Source organism: Acomys minous (assembly GCF_964271855.1).
Source record: "Acomys minous genome assembly, chromosome: 10".
In the NCBI taxonomy this organism is placed as follows: Eukaryota; Metazoa; Chordata; class Mammalia; order Rodentia; family Muridae; genus Acomys; species Acomys minous.
Window position 1 is genome coordinate 18,802,559 of NC_140491.1, and position 15,762 is coordinate 18,818,320.

Here is a 15,762-nt window from a genome sequence, read left to right on the forward strand (position 1 = left end):
ATTTTCAAACTTTTTAGCGCTTACCTAAAAATGGGAGGATATTGTTCACAACTTCACAGGGCTGAAAAAAGTCAGTGGAGAAATGCTTCAAAATGCTCAGTGTTGTTCCTGATATAGCAAGGTCACCGGACATATTAACTACTGTTGTTACACCAAAAAGAAAAAAAGGTAAAAAGAACCAGAAAACAAACAAATAATAATTGAGTGGCAACGTTGTTTAGGACTTAATTATGTGTTATTTACTATTATTACTACTACTACTATTACTACTACTACTACTAAATCTCACAGCTTCTGTGAAAGATCAGCACTCTTATATTTATGGTAAGAAACCTGTGGTTCAAAGAATATATCCAAACGAGCAGTTCACACATCAACTGCTCATGTCTCATCTTCAGGAATCATATCAAGGAACTGGTGGCTGAGAGGGAAGGCTGTGAAGTATAGATTTCAAAACATAACATGGCTACTGCACAAACCAACTTATAGCAGCTGTGGTTACCTGCACATGATCAAGCCAGTCAATTGGAGGAACTGTTGCCTGTGGCAATGAAAAGCCACTCTACTTTGTGGACATGACCCTGGTATGTTGTCATGTCCCAGTGGATGGCCTGATACCCATTCAGTTACCACCACACTAATTGAACTCAATGTTTTATTAATAACAATAACAAAAAAAGATGGAAAGATGGGTGGGAAGTGGGGTGGAGACTAAAGAAAGTTGGAGAAATGGAGTGGTAGATACGTAGAATAAAAAAAAAACCATTGTATAACTGTGTAAAAATTTCAAATAAGAAATAGAAATATTATTTTTTAAAAACCCACTATACCAAACAGCACAGTTTTAGTGCCATCACTTTATAGAAGATATACTCTCTTAGAAGCATTTGAACACAAATCATAGGCTAGAAGCATGACGTTGAGGATGAAAATTACACACATCACAGTCAGCTTAAATAAGCAGTTTTCTAGCATAAATATATTTTAAAGTGAGTGCTGGAATTTGACCGTGTACATTGTCCTTCACAGTTGCTTTGGAGAATGCTCTTTTATTGAGATAAGAATACTTTCCTCTGGGGCTGGAGAGATGGCTCAGAGGTTAGGAGCACTGACTACTTTCCAGAGGTCCTGAGTTCAATCCCCAGCAACCACATGGTGGCTCACAACCATCTGTAATGTGATCCGGTGCACATTGTATACATAATAAATAAATCTTTTAAAAAAACAGAAGGCTTTCCTCGTTTCCTGAGTCAGTCAATGGACAATATGTCAGACACAGACTTGATGACATCTTAGTTGACAGTTCAGAGTGATCCAGAGTAATTGTTTCAAAGTTTGTGGGAAGGAGAAGAACATTGGCACATATTGTAGGGGACCTAGATACAGCTGGATACACTGTGTCCCAAGCCTTTTTCTTTAAGAGAAGAAAAGAATTCAAGGGTTGTCTGGTCAGAAGCCACAAGAAGTTTTTGTTCTCCTAACTTTATAAATGAAAGATGTATGGCAATAGACATGCCTTAAATATATTTATATCACACACACACACACACACACACACACACACACACACACACACACACCAGGTATAGGGACTGGATATGCAGCCATGAAATGAACTGATTTTTCAGTGTGAGTAAATGACCTTCACTGTACCCTCCAGGTGCCTTGTTTTCCCAAGCATCTGAACATTCCTTCCCCAACTGCAAACAGCTCGCATTAATCCAATGACTCTCATTAGGCATGGTGAATGTTCCTTTTGACATAGTAAAACTAAAGCTAGTGTAATGTGTGCATGCCAATGGATAGACTTCTTTGCCGAAGGGGTTTTCTCCACTGCATATAGAAGGTGCTTAACTTATGTCCTCTTGCCAGGAGATGATCACGCACTGTATATAAATGCATAAGTAATTTTATGGAGCGTGACACTCCCTGTGGGTCTCTGGAGATATTAACCAGACTCCTCCATTTTCTAGACTCGAAGTTTCCATGAGCTGAGGAACATGTAGCATTCTTCTTGATATAAACATTGAGTCTTACATCTGCTGTGACTGCAGAAAGGAGAGCAACTTATGAAATTCCCTGCTGAAGGACACAGAACTATAGCCATTAGCATCAGAAAGACCAAATGTGATTTCCATAACCTCTTCTCAATGGAAAGATAAATCTATGCATATATAAACTCACACACATATATGTATAAAAGGTTTACTTTAACCATTTGCAGTTTTTAGACTGCGTGGAATTTGCCTTCTCATAAACTAAAGAAACATTGTCAAAGACCTCATTATTAATACTTGTTATGTCTATCTAGAAAATATCTTTATATGTTGAGTGTCTGTCTTCTCACTTGAAAAACAGGGATTGTCTCCTCCCCACCCCCTTTCCAAATTAGATTACAGAATAAACCCAATAAGGTGAAGGGACTTGGAAACACACACATCATATTGCAGGTCCTGGAGAGGGGTTGGAGGATTCCAATATCAGAATATAAATATCCCCAGCATATTTGCATAAGCACCATTTCACTACTACCTTTAGAGGAAAATGTGTTCATCGGCACCCACAACTCTTAAGATTACTTTAAATTCTGCAGCCTGGTAGTTGGTGCATTATACATGAGATAAGGCTAGTTTCACAGCTGGACAGCATAGGAGTACTTAGAATATTTTTGTGGATAATGTAGTCCTCTAAATCTTTATCTCTCTAAATTAGAAAAAGAAATTGGATGTATGAAGTATGATTTTTCCATTCTCCAGGAGTCTTAGATTGGTTTAGAACATAGAGCGATTCCACATTTCTTGTTTTCTTTCTCACCTGTACAATGGGAACTTTATAAATTAAAAAACCCAGTTCATACTTAGGCTAAACTAAGAAATTGAGAACATTTCTGAGGACCAAGAAAAGGAAACAACCTAGTTTTCCATTCATAAGAAAGCACTAGAACGTTGGGGGACAGTTAGAAACGCTTATGTAAAGAATTACTGTATTTTCTTTTGACAGCACATGATTGACAGTTTGGTGAGAGTGGGCAGGCCAGCCCAAGGCAACATGCCGTAACCCTGCCTATTCCACGGGAAAAGAGCTTTTACTATCCAATCCTATCAAGATGTCATTTGTAGATGACACCGTTACTAACTCCCCAGCAAGGAAATCAAGACCCAAGCAGTCGTGTGATGATTATTTAATGTGTAATTTTAATTTAGGAAACCTTTGTTTTAGAAATAATATCAGGAATGAAAACAATATGTGGATTTAATATCCTAATTATTTTACTATCGAAATGTCCTTGCTATTTTAGCCCTCTGTTACTAGATTTAGTTCTATTAAACAGGGTCAGTGAGTTTCTCCCTAAACAGCCAGCTCATGCTGTATTCCATGTTTACACAGCCTCCCACCTCAGTTCCTACTGCTCATGTCTGCTATTGTTGCATGAAACGTGAAGTATTAGTGCATGGATAGAGGAGCCTGGTTGTGAGCCAACCCACTGGACTAGCGTCATCCATGTGGATGTAGAACGGCTCACACATGTCAAGGACAGGACTCTCTCCTTTCAAACCTCGTTCAGACATTCTGTCAAGTTTTCTCTGAGCCTCTAAATCAGTACTCAGTATGCAATATCAGGAAAACTCTCAGCTTTGCATTGTTCATAAGTATTTTGCATATGTGTGCCCATTTGTGTGTGTGTGCGCATTATGTGGCTTTTTATGTCACTTATAATTTATATCTTTAAAGTTATTCTCCTTCCATTTTCTTATGCTGTGTCCTCTCGCAAAACAGTGCTTGGCCTCCTTTCCTTTGGAAACATTTTATTTAACCAATCCATGATAAAGATGTGGAGTCAATGAATGTGCCTGTACGGTAAAGAGGATTAAGATCTCAAGTTTGTTTCAGATTTAATAACTGAATAATAATAAGAGTATAACATTTCTGTGGTAGGCAAAATAGGATTCTGTACTTGTAAATATAAAAGCAACAGAGATGCACTTTGAAACTTGTTTAAATGATTTATATTTGGACACAAGAGTGACAACTGTTATTTTACCTTGGAGGAGATGAGGATTCTGCAAGTCATATCCGTTTGTGGTACAGCCGTCTCCAACGGGGCATCATTCATCCTACATTCTAGTAAAAGGCTGATGAGCAGACAACTGCTGGTCAATTTGCTGGTCTGTTTTAGATTGTTTCTCAGTGTGGGGAACATTTTTGACCTTTATTAAATGTTTTACTATAATACTCTATGCTGGATCCCATAAATAAAAAATATACCTCGGGCCACGTTAGTAAAAATTCTTGGTGTCTGTCAATTTGATTCAATGTCAGTTTCAATGACTTTACTGTCATGATAAGGTAAGCATGCACTCAAAAGTTGCCAAAGTCAATAAATCAACCCTTGGGTCTGGAGAGGTTCTCTGTGATGCTGCATCTCACTACGTCAAATGAAGGACTGGCCCAACTGCCATGTGTTTGCAGTTAACTTCCTCCCTCCCTCCCTCCATCCCTCTCTCTCTCTCTCTCTCTCTCTCTCTCTCTCTGTGTGTGTGTGTGTGTGTGTGCCTGTCTGTTTGTCTATCTGTTTGTCTGTCTATCTCTCTGTCTCTATCTGTGTCTCCCTGCCTCCCTTTCCCTTTTTCCTGTGTATAAAAGGAAGCCAGCTTGCCTTATCCTGTCTTACAGGCAAGTATACTGTGATGTGGTAGTTTGTTAAACAGGTTCCATATGCCACTCAGCTACGAATACGGTTGTGAATGACCACCCTAGGAAGGTGCAGTTTTAGAAAGAACTAGAAAGAAATGATTTTGTCAACCTCACAGATCAAAGTCAGAAATAATCTTATTATTGCCCATTAGCCTTTGCACAAACAAGATGTTGGATTTCTTCCCTCAAAAAATTACATACTGAATTTTGCTAGCTTGTACATTTACTAAGTATTGCAGTCATCCAGCACTGTCCTTGTAGGAAGAAAGAGCCTATGAATAATATTTGAAAGGATGTCTGAAGCTATGGTCTAATAAGGGAGGGAGCACGGGGACAGGAAAATAAGACTGAGGGAATTACAATCGAGATGTAATATAAATAAATTATAATGAAAAAAGAATCATTTTCAAAGATATGTAGGTGGGATGTATACTATAATGTATCAAGTCTGGATATAAACTCACTTTCCATAAGTTTGTCTGAACATTTCACAACTGTATTGCTGTTTACCTATGAAACTCTTATGGATTCTACCAGGTCATATTTGATAATTCTGGATTGTTTGAGTCTATATTCCTAATATCTATCAACAATCCATGGTATATAGTAAATTCTCAGCATTTATTGGAAAATTATTGTCCTGGTATCCATAGTAATATGTAACCGGCATGAACAGTATGGTACTTAACTTTTAAAAGACACCAACAGAATTGTGCTAATATATCAAGACACTGTATGGACTTGTCTTCCTTATTCACACTTAGAAACAAAGTAACTTTATGATAAAAAATATTTTTAATTTTTCAGGTGTGTGTGTGTGTGTGTGTGTGTGTGTGTGTGTTCTGTTGAAGATTTAGTAATGAGTTGGGAAAAAAAAATTTGTTGAACCTGTATTCTAAGAAATTATTACTTATCCTATAACTACTTCAGATATTACTATGCACCCATTCTTTCAACATTAATAATGAGATTCAAATGGCCTCTCTGCTTCCACTATTCTTGCTTCCCAAGGGTAAATACAAAACTGGTTATGTATCTCTTTTGTCGCAGCTCAGAGTGGCTTCCTACACACCCAGTAGCATTTCTAATGGCATGGCGTGCTGTCCCTTTTACCTCACTAACATCACTGACCACTTGTCTTTCCTTGTTTCCCCTGTCCTAGTCATTCTTTCCTGAGGCTTTGGTGAGAATATCATTCACACTCTTTCTTCAAAGACTTTTCTCTCTAGCCAGACCATGCCCATTCACCTTTCCTTCCTGACCTTCGGCATGGTGCACATAGCTACAAAATACTAAAAGGCATTAGAACACGAAGCTTAGGAATACATGATATATTTATCTATTTGCATCTACATCCTCAGTGCTTAGAAAAATTTCTATCTTTTTTATTTACAATGAAGACTCTCATCATATGCAAAGTATTGGATAAATTTATAAATGGGAGGATTTGTTACAATTCAAAGGTATTTGCACTCCTCTTGTTATTGGCATGTGCTAAGAGTAAAATAGTCCTGTGACTTGATTTCATCTATAAGATGTTACAAGAAGTGGTCAAGGTTATCTTGAAATAAATTTTAATATTAAAGGTATAGTTCATGTAATTTACTATTAGCACCAACTTCCCTTATAGGCATATGTCAGAGGAAAGTCTCTGTTACCTTGGTACATGAGAGACTAAAGAAAAAAACACAAAACATTCCTGCTTTATTTGAGTGTAGAGGGGAAATAAAAAATGAACTTTAGTTAGCCACTGAGATTTTTGGAGTGTTTTGTTCTAGAAACACAACCTGAATTAAATTCAACTGAAACAGAATAAACAGAATCACTTAAAATATATCTTCCTGTCTATGGACTATTCCTGATTGCTCACACTAACTATTTTGATATGTTGAACTACTCAAAAAGATACTTATATTACTCATAAGACAGAAGTAAGACAACCCTTCCCTGATTCCTCTAAGTCAGCAGTTCTCAACCTCTAGATTATGACCCCTTTGGGGAGTTGAATAATTCTTTCACAGGGGTCACTTAAGACCACTGGAAAACATGGATATTTACATTATGATTCATAACAGTAGAAAACTTACAGTTATGAACTCTTTAATTTTATGGTTGGGGGCTCACCACAACATGAGGAACTGTACGAAAGTGTCACAGTATCAGAAAAGTAGAGAGCTACTGCTCTAAATCAATGCTGCACACAAAGGTATGCAAGCATCACATATTCTGAAGGAATAGTATTCCAGTGTCTTTGAACTCTAGCAAAAAGAATGTTAGTTTTGGGGAACAGAGCCATGCAGAAGATTCTCACTGTGAGTCCTGATTGGGGGTGAAATGAACATACATGAAGGTAATGAAGATTATTTATAAGTAGTAAATGCAATTCATAAAATGAAGTTTTGTGTAGTATGATTATCATTTAATAGTTGACTTTTGCCTATGGCATATTATTTAGTAGAACTTTGTAAATAATCCCCATTTCCATTTTAAAGAGATGTTACCTGAGTATCTAGGGTTGCAAAGCTGCTGTCATAAACTATATTCAATTACAGGGGACTTCAACAGTAATATTTTGTTCTTAGATTCATTCGTATCATGTATATTTATCAAATACTTCCTATGTTTAAAGCACTGGGCTCATCTATAATTTAAGTATTTGGATCCTTCTCGACCTCTACAGAAGAATAAATTTCAATAAGAGAGCAAATGAAGTAGATTGTCTGGTGCAAGATTTTTTAATTCAGAAAACAGAGGTAATGAAAAGCTTTGCACCTTACTGGGTCTTATGATGCTACAAGTCTTAATGGGGGAGTCTGTCACATAAAAGATGCTTCATCGATAATCCCCGATGACAATGATGACTCTCCTGATCTCATAGTGCTACTAAGCACTGCAATAGCACAGATAATTTTTTGGTCTTATGAACTGAATACATAGTCCCAAAACTAATATGTTGAGAGCGTAAGTACCAAGAACATCATACTGTGTAATTGCAAACAGGGCCTTTTAAGAAGTGGTTGGACCAAGAAGATATCTCAGGGATGAAAAGTGCTTGCTGAACAAGTATAAGAACCTGAGCTAAGGGAGGTGAAGGAAAGGAAATCCTAAAGACAGTGGGAGGGCAGTAAAATGGAATAGCAGGATGCAATTGAACCGATAGATTAAAAAAGGAAAGGGGGCTCCTTAGGGAAGATAGAGGTAGGTAATTACAGAAGAAGGAGATAGGTAGGTAAAAATATTGTGATGTGGAGGGCTGAAGAAAGCTGCAAGAAATTTATTGTTAATTATTCACCTAAAACCAAACTTATAAACAATATACAAAATTCAGTGTAAGAATATGTGTATATGGTTTTAATGAATTTTTTTCATCTATGCTAATGATACTTCTTCCAAGATCCAAAAGCCACCTAACAAATATCCACACCAGGCAAGAGATGCCCTCTTTTGAGTTGTTGGCCATGGGTAAAGCATACATTTACTGCTGTTGATCTTAGTTTCCCTCTAGAGTTGGATGACTAATTCTTATTGCTGAAGACATCATGCGCATCTGAAGCAGGGCCAAGAGACCCTTGGGCTCTAATTGACCTGCATGCCCCATCCCTAGAAGCACTTTTATGATACCAGAAGCTTCCATGCAAGCTTGGAGTGAGAGAGGCAACTAACAATCTTACCCATCTATAGTGTCAGTGAACCACATCAATGACCATCAGGGCACAATAACCTCACAAGTGCACTGGTGACACATGCACCTTGAATGTAGTCAGGGACTCTCTAATTGGATTTCAGAGCCATTCAATAAGAGGGATATCATGCCTGGTATTGGAAACCTAGCTTATTAATCATGAAATCATGGTTAGAGAAGGAGAAGCTACAACCACTTATTATTGTCATTAGATCCACAGACAAGATTAGTCACTACAGTCTCATCAAGATAACTCCCCTTTACAACAGATGGAGATCATTACAGAGAAGCCCAACCAATAGAAATGTAGAGTTCTGGAGCCAAGTTCCATTGAGTACTAAACATTCTAACACCTAAGGCTCAGGGAACATTGTGTAAGAGGGGGCAGAAAGATAAAAAAAAATAACAAAAGATTGAGGAGGCTTTTGTGAGATAGCTTCTCCTTGTAATGCAAGAAACTACACCCACAAACTCACACCAAAAATGACTGCCCAAACATGAGGTGAACAAGGAAGACACCAACAAATATACCAACTGCATAAGGAAAAGCCCATAAGGCCTCAAGCCCACACAAGTTACTTTAGGCAACCGAGTAACACTGGGAACAGGAGAGGTGGCCCTCCTTAAGGAAGTACAAACTAACTGGTCATTCAGTGACAACTGAAACCATACATACAAGTAACATTAGATGGAATCAGTGAGTTATTTGGGAATATATATGTAAATACATATATGTTTGCAAAAATAATTGGTGAAAATATGCCATGAATTTAAAGCAAAGCAGGGAATGGTATATGGAAGAATTTGAGGGAGAAAAGGGAAGGAAGAAATGTCACAATTAAAATACAATCTCAAAGAAGAAAATAGTGAGTGAGAGAGAGAGAGGGAGAGAGAGAGAGAGAGAGAGAGAGAGAGAGAGAGAGAGAGAGAGAGAGAGAGAGAGAGAGAGCGCCTGTGTTCAGAATCTCACATCCCATATAAAAGTCAGTCTAGTAACTTGCATCTGTAACACCAGTGCCAGGAGGCAGAGATAGTCAGATTGATTCATGGGGTTCACTAGCTAGTGAGTCTAACCAGCTGATGATCATTGGTTCAGAAAAGACACCTTGTCTCAAAAAGAAATTAGGATGCAAAGAGAACACCTGACATTTACATATGCCTCCAGCATGCATGCATATCCCCTCCCCCACATACATGCATATACAAAAAGAAATCCTGAGAAACTACAGAAAATAAAAATTAACAAAGCAATGAAATTTGGTCCCAATCCAATATGTATAATATCACTATAAGAGAGGAGAGTCCAAAATAAACAAAATCATTGCATGAAGACACAGGAAGATGATATCTACCAATAAATGGATCAAAATTTGGAATTGTAAAGTAATGTGTTACTGTGTTTTAAGGCATGTAGTCTATGGTATTTCATTATACTATTTCTACCAATCTACTATAGTTGGATTAAAAAATAATTCATATTCACAGTGGAGTTGTTTATTTATTTGACTCACATGTTATTGAAAAAGTCTGAGATCCACCAGTAGCTACAGACACTGTGATGAAATCACATGCTATCAAAGGGTACCAGAAAAATATTTTTAATTAATTTATTCATATTACATCTCAATGGTTATCCTCTCCCTTGTATCCTCCCTTTCCTCCCTCCATCCCATTTTCCCCTTACTCCCCTCCCCTATGACTGTGACTGAGGGGGGCTTCCTCCCCCTGTATATGCGCATAAGGTATCAAGCCTCTTCTTGGTAGCCTGCTATCCTTCCTCTGAGTGCCACCAGGTCTCCCCCTCCAGGGGACATGGTCAAATATGAGGCACCACAGTACGTGTGAAAGTCATACCCCACTCTCCACTCAACTGTGGAGAATGTTCTGTCCATTGGCTAGATCTGGGTAGGGGTTTGAAGTTTACGGCCTATATTGTCCTTGGCTGGTGCCATAGTTTGAGCGGGACCCCTGGGCCCAAATCTGCCTATCAAAATGTTCTTCTTGTAGGTTTCTAGGATCCTCTGGATCCTTCTACTTTGCCATTCCCCATGCTTCTCTCATCTAGGGTCCCAGTAGGATGTCCTCCCCTCTGTCCCAGTTTCCTGGTTAGTGAAGACTTTCATGGGACATGCCCCTTGGGCTAGTATGCAGATATAAGTGAGTATATACCATTTGAGTCTTTCTGCTTCTGGGTTAACTCACTCATTATGATCATTTCTAGTTCAATCCATTTGTCCACAAATTTTAGGAATTCCCTATTTTTAATAGCTGGGTAGTATTCCATAGTGTAAATGTGCCACAGTTTCTTTATCCATTCTTCTACTGAGGGACACTTAGGCTGTTTCCATGTTCTGGCTATTATGAATAAGGCTGCTATGAACATGGTTGAGCAAATTTTCTTGTTGCGTTCTGGAGCATCTTCTGGGTATATTCCAAGGAATGGAATAGCTGGGTCTTGCAGAAACCCTATTCCCAGTGTTCTGAGATAGCACCAGATAGATTTCCAAAGTAGCTGTACTAGTTTGCATTCCTACCAGCAATGAAGGAGTGTTCCTCTCTCCCCACATCCTTACTAGCATGCGGGGTCACTTGAATTTTTGATCTTAGCCATTCTGATGGGTGTAAGATGGAATCTCAGAGTTATTTTGATTTGCATTTCCCTGATGACTAAGGAGATTGAGCATCACTTTAAGTCAGAACAATATTTGTTAGGCTTTATGTAGGAACTTTTACTAGCAGGGATTTTACATAATAACCTATTATTCTTTATTCTTTCTACTTAAACACAGACCCGGTTATGAAATCCAATTTATAATTTTACATGTAGAAGATTGTTTGCCTTGTCTTTGAATGTATTTCTACACCCACTTAAATGTGGTAGAACAGGTTGAATTACAGCTCAGCTGGCCTCCTCTATCTTTCCCTAGTTGTATGATGAAGCCTCAGGCACTTAAGAGATATTTAATGATTGGGATGGGCCTTGCATGATATTCTGCTAAAGAAAGCATCACTATGTATTTGTTTTCATGACACATAGAACAATGTAGTCCTGTGCCACCCTCATTGTTTGAGGCACAACTGGGTATCAATATCATTAAAACTATTTTGGGTCACTAGGAATTAAAGAATTCCTATAATATCCTTGGGGCATCATGATCTATCAGAAGCATCAACTACTTCTCTTCTGCCACTTTTTATTGCACTAGAGTTCTTTACTTATTAGTTTGATCCACTGTTTCTGTGTAGGACTGCATACTGAGACCACCAGTTACTCCACAATATATGTTTTTTCTTCATTTCGGTTAAACAGTAAGTGCGAGTAACTGCGAGTAACTTGGGCTATATGGGAATGTTTATTTACTTGAATGCCTGTGATTTAGAAGGCTTGCTCTGTACAGAAGTACTTATGATTCCTATATAGTTCAGCAATCATTATCAAAATCACCCATTCCAAGTAGGGAAAACTTAGTGACACATCCTTATTTCTGTTATAAATATCTGTTAGTTTCATAGGGAATCAAACTGTTTAAACTGACAAAACAATAACACTCCACCCCATTCCCTGGTATAGACTTCACCTGATAAACAGTGAGTAGCCTGGCTGCCAGAAAAATCACAAGGCATAAGCAATACAAGAAATAAATAACTGCCAAATATTTTAAAAACAGAATGTGTTTGTCTACTTTGCTAACCTATCATAAGGTTATAGAAAAAAATCGACCACTGATTCCCTTAAAAAGGTGCTAGGATTTACCAAAGTGGCCAATGGCCATGCTTTGTTAGGGATCTCAAGGTGTCAGATAGATCTGGAATTGAATCCTTATTTCTCATTCTTCTACCAATGGAAGATGGTGTGATTTTCTTTTGTGTACCACTCTATTACCAGGTTAACATGCCTCATCTTTAGGTCCTTAGTTTATTCAGCTGGAAAATGGGAATAATATTACAAGGTACCTTGGAAAAATACTTGGCAAGAAGAAACAGTCCTAAATAACAATAGCTTTTCTTCCTTTTCATTCTCTGTGATACTTTGAAGGCTAAATTCCTGCAGCATTAAACTCCCAGGAATTAGGGCAGAACTTGCCCATGTAGGCGTCTTCACTCATTTATGACCTGAATGAAACTTTTAACAAAAACAAATGGCATACTGCACCTTCAACAGTGATATGCAGAAACCTTCTATAAAAGACCCTATTTTAAAACCATTGAAAAGAAACTCCATCACTCTAGTTGAATGAACACAGTCATCAGCCACTGAAAATGGAAATTAGTTAGCAGACAGTCCCTAGAAACCTGTGGAGAAATGACTTAATAATCATGGTGACTGAGACAGAGGTTTCCTTTTATACCAGAGCAAATAAAAAGAAATGTGAAAAATATACCTCCTTGGGCTTTTAGAAATAGCTTACTTAAAACTAACATACTTATAACAGATACACACAATTGAAAAGTGAGTAGGGAAAATTTTCTGTATTCCAAAGAAGTGAACAGTGAATGACATTTTATACAGGCTACTACATTTATTTTAATAAGTGTAGACACTCAGTTATCCATTGAGGTCAAGAGGTAAAATTCCTCTATTAATCAAGCATTCTACATACTGGAGGAAAACAACTCTTTTATCTGCCACCAATTTTTCTGAGAGACTCTTTTGCATCATTCATTCCCATTTGTAAGCCCTGTTTCTGTGAAGTCCCAGCTGGAGTGAATTACACTTAGGAGGGTACAACACAGTTACTCCCCTCATCCTTAGCTCCTGCCTGCCCCATAACCACAGAAAACGAGACAAATGCTTCTCTGAAAACCGAACCGTGAAACTAGTACAGAATATATTTGAGGATATGCCACATAGAAGGACTAAGTATCTCAAACCAGTAAGAAGAAAGTGAAATGTGTTGATTGCCTTGTGAGGGAAATTGGAAGCAAAGAAGGAAATGATGAATTCGTGGGAAGAAGATGGATTGAATCACAAAGCAAAGTGAAAGGGAGCAGAGAACACATCTTGACAGTACCTATTAGAGAACAAAAAGGAAAGGAGAGTGCTGAATTTAGGCAACAGAAATCATCCCAGTGTCAGAAGTGGACGTAATTAAATATTGACCTTCTTATTGTTATGATCAAGAATCTAGCAGAAATATCGTTATCATGCAATGGCGAAGTCAATCATCATGGTAACCATGCATCAATTTAAGAATTTTTTAGCCAGCAGAATTTTCACTAAAGTGCTTCTATAACAAGGCAACAGTACAAACAATAGGAACTTTCCGTAGGCTGAAATTCAAGGTCAAGGTACCATCAAGATCAGTTTCTGATGAGGCCTCTCTTCCTATATTGCTCTTTATTAATGCACTTTCTTTGTGTAGCCATGCTCTTGGGGTTCCTTTCTATTTGTATTAGTAAAATTTATTTAACTTTAATTACTAGCATTCTGCTCTGTCTCCAAAGACAGTTCCAACTGGAGTTAGAGCTTTAAATAACAAATTCGGAGAAGATTTGCCCAAGCATCTGTCCAATAGAGGAAACTGAGGTTTGGATTAACATATACCTGAAATGGTGCTCCAACAAGTTGCAATTAGTGCTATTTATTTCTCCCCATTGGCATCCCTATACTGGAATACACTTTAAAGAACTTTTTAAAATGTCATATAGCCACTTTCTAAGATATACACATATACACACATACATAATTAAGTGAAAAAGAGAGTTACCCTAGAACAGGGCAACAACACCTTTACTGGATACTGGAGGCTAACAAATAAAAAGTCTTTGCCCAGAATAAGTTATTTCTTTTAGAGCTGATGCCCAATGAGGTCAATAAATATTACCCACAAATATTACCAGTTTTCTCTTTTCCTCATGGTTATACTTCAGAATTTGACTATAAGACCTTATTGAGAGCCAAGCTCGTACTGACCCTGGTACCCACAACTGGCCTAGGGACAAATTACAAGGTGCAGAATGCTCAACCTTAAGTGTAATAAAAACAATGTACCCTTCTTCACAAAACTCAGGGATCACTGCAGAAGAAGGCAGGCAAAGTTTAACACGAGGAAGCACTGGATGCTGATGCCAAGGAAAAAATGTCTTGCAGGCACAGCAGACCAGCTGCACATCTGAACTAAAAGTGGTTGAGAGAACATACACAAAACCTGTGCAAGTTCAAACCTAACCAAATCCTAATGTGGAGAGGAGAGTTGGGCACCGTCCCACTGACTCCCTGTTACTGACTTATTCACAATTGTTATTTTCTGAGAAAGGGAGAGACGGTTTTCACTAAGATGGCCACAACTGGTAAGTCAGCCACACTACAATGGGAGACCATATATCCAAGAATATTTGGCAGCATAAATTGGTCTTGATGAGTTAAAAAAAAAAAAGACACACACATAAAAAAGACATGCAGGGAAGTGTGGTGGATTTTTAAAGAGTTGGGATAGGTATGAATATTATCAACATTCTCAAAGAACAAATACATATATATCATACATGTATATTTAACACATAGATACTAGGTTGATGCTTTTAATTATCTGCTAATATTTTGAAAGTACTATGAGGTACATTCATCCGAAAGGAACTGACCAGTTTGCTAGAATCTGAAATTTAGGGCTCTTACCATGATCTTCTGAGTCAGAATCAGTGAGACAATGAATACTTTAAAATAATATCTTAGGAATTTTAATTTTAAAGAGTAGTCTATGAGTTTTTTCCTGGAATTAACTTGAGCTGAAAGATAACAATTTTATAAAATATTTCTTTAAACTCCAATTAGAAACAGGAGTCCAAGACTTCCTTGTAAGATATCTAGGCTTAAATTAAGATTCCTGAAAAGAGAGCCTGCTATCAAGCTATTTAGCTTTGCATATTCCTCATAATTAGATACTTTATCTCCAGTTACCTCTGGGTTCTCCAAAGTTCAAGAATAGGCTTTATTTATATCTCAAAAAACACAATTCTATCAAAGTGTAAAATGGAAATCTGATAATTTACCCCTATGGACGTACATGATGTACATAATCTAACAACTTTCTAACAATCACTGGATGCTAATTGTTAGGAAAAGGGGAAATCAAAAGTGATTTTACTGTAGGCATTTGTATATCATTTATGCATCAATCACATCCACTTTCAAGCAACCAACAAGATGCCATTTAACATGGAGTTGTGAAAAAGGCTAAACACATTTCTCCTGAAACCATACGAACGGGCTCTCTTTCACCATTAATCTTATTTCATTAATGGTTATACCTCACAATGACCAGGAAAGCCAGGCTTAAATTTAAAAGCCTTATTAGACCTCTGTGGATTCTATACCAGAACAGGTACCTGTTTATCATCACGGCACTTACCAACCTTCTTAAGCATCACATAGCCCAGATAAAAGG